Below are 2,216 nucleotides of genomic sequence, written 5' to 3'. Positions count from 1 at the left end.
AGATAGAAAGCCGAGTGTCTCCAGCGCCGGCGGGGGAGGGTTTTCGTGTTCTGGCGAGGCAGAGCTGCCGGGGCCGGTGCCAGGGCCGGAGGAGGCGCCGGAGGAGCAGCCCTGCAGCCCTCCGGAGAAGGGAGCATTCCCTCCCTTCTCAGCGCCGACTCCATGCGGCGGGGCTCTGCCCCTCTGTGTCTCTGGACTCCTCAAGGAAAGAGGTGGCAACCTTCCCTCCCTCCTACAATCACTCACCGCCCCAAATGACAAAGACACGCTGTGACCGTTGCTTTGAACCACCTCAACATATCCGGCCGCTTTTCGCTTAAATATATCGTCGCGATGAAAGAGACATTTCGGTATATTGCTCTGCATGCGTTTTTATTCAAAAGAGCCATTATATATCGAGGAATGCACACACAAACACATACAGAACGCGCACATACAGGACTTGCTTTGCCACATGTGTTCACAGAGGGAGAAAGAGCAGCTGGATTCCTGCCTTCCCCTGGCTGCGCGCAGGCACACACATGTACCCGCACACATGTACCCGCACACACAGACCCGCACACACGCGCACGTACACACCCGCACACGCTCATTCTCTCCCCACTGGCTGCCCCGCGCTCCCCTGCCCCCGGAGTCTCACTCTTTTCCCTCCGGGCTCCGAGCAGAGAGGACAGGTAAGGAGCCAGGCATCAGCAAGGGTAGGGCGGGAGCACACAAAAGCCATACGCGATTAAATGGCTCAAAGTCAAAAGGAGACGCGAACTAGAGACGTCAGAATAAGCAAAGTTGAGCCGGAGAGCTTTACCATTAAAGTTTATTTCCCACTTACCCAGGTAGGTGACGCTACATTTTAGCAATCATCGAAGCAGCAAGTCTGTGTTCGGAAATAAATCTGTTACTTCTCACATGTGTTTATTCTACTAACCCTCTCGCTCCCTTCCTGATCATCTTCTCCGAGGGTTTTTTTCTTGGTGGTGTTTTTGTTTGTTTTTTTTTTTTCTCCTAGGATACCCACAAACATGCTGAAAAGACAGATTCAAAACATGGTAATAGGAAGAACACAATCACAAAGACAGAGAGGCTGAAACAGCACTGGGAAACAGGACGAAAGTCTGAGATCTAAGGCAGTGCCCCTTTCTCCCTGGAGTTTTATGCAGTTACAGTGACTGCAGCTATTTCACAAAAGCACCGACACAACAGGGGAAGGTGGGAGTCTGCGAAACGAGTTTCCTTACCAGCTTGATTCCGCAAAATGCAGAACAGAAGAAAAGAAAGGCGAACAAATATTTGCTTTAAAAATCGTTGCTCGATTCACAGTCTATAGCGGACGTGGGGAGGGAAGGGGTAGGAGAAAATCATTACAGATCACGGGTTTGAGAAAGCAACAGAAGCAACACTCGGGCGTGAAATGAGGATCGGTTTTGAGGACTGAACTGGTGTTTTGTGATGAGCAGCTATCCCACTTGCAGCACTAGCAGCAGAGACAGAGGGTAAGACTGAGCTTTCTGGAGTGCAGCGCTTGACTCGTCCTCCCTCCTCCTCCTCCCTCCCTCCCTCCCTCCCGCCCTCCCTCTCTCTCTCGCTCTCTCTCTCTCTCTCTCTCTCTCTGCTCTCCCTCTTTCTCTCTCTCCCTCTCTTTCTGTGTGTATGTAGCGCAGGCGGCTCTGCTGCTGCAGCGTCAGGGAAGAGCTACCGAGAGAGGCTTCAGCAGCTCCCTCCACTTTGGGCAAACTTGCCGGTTTACCGCTTCTTCTCCTTTTTTTTTTTTTTTCCTCTTTTTTTTTTTTTTTTTTTTTCTCTTACGAGTGGGAAGCTTCTCAATTGCCATTCAACATTTTAAAGCACAAGCCGCTCTGCCGTGAAAGCGTCTGATCCACACTTCTCTGAAAGACACAGGAGGGAATACACAATTGCAGATTTCACCCACTGTGGCGGTGCAGATCACAGGAAACAACTGACTGATACAATTTTATTTGCAAATAGAACTCTGTATTTTTTTTTTAATCGCGTCGCGGCTCTTTTCCCCTCCCCTTTGCCATTCCGCTTTATATGGATGTAATTCAGAATCTGTGTTAATTCACATGGGGGATCCAGTTACATCTTGTTCCGCTCCGGGTATAATTACGAGAGACCAATAATCGCCTTTGGACACATAGTTTTGTTGCTAACCTTTGAACTGAAAGGATCAAGTTCAGATCTGGTTACCTGCATTGGGA

General features: G+C 49.8%; 1 protein-coding gene across 2 annotated transcripts in view; it reads left to right on the top strand.

Moving 5' to 3' along the window:
- The first annotated feature begins 770 nt into the window (after positions 1-770).
- Positions 771-2,216, top strand: part of PCDH7 (protocadherin 7) — a 262,992-nt gene continuing 261,546 nt past the window's right edge. Inside the window, exons 1-3 of one of the 2 annotated variants that reach the window (XM_041403064.1) lie at positions 771-833; positions 1,007-1,490; positions 1,807-2,216. The exon at positions 1,807-2,216 is cut by the window's right edge and continues 4,262 nt beyond it. The gene's annotated coding sequence lies outside the window, so the exon portion shown is untranslated. Of the gene's footprint in view, positions 834-1,006; positions 1,491-1,793 lie in introns of those variants that run through there. The other variant, XM_041403065.1, reaches the window with a different exon arrangement.

This window comes from Onychostruthus taczanowskii, unplaced genomic scaffold (assembly GCF_017590055.1).
Source record: "Onychostruthus taczanowskii isolate IOZ18803 unplaced genomic scaffold, ASM1759005v1 scaffold2, whole genome shotgun sequence".
Classification (NCBI taxonomy): domain Eukaryota; kingdom Metazoa; phylum Chordata; class Aves; order Passeriformes; family Passeridae; genus Onychostruthus; species Onychostruthus taczanowskii.
The sequence above is the reverse complement of the archived record's forward strand: the minus strand, read 5'-3'. Positions and strand labels throughout refer to the sequence as shown.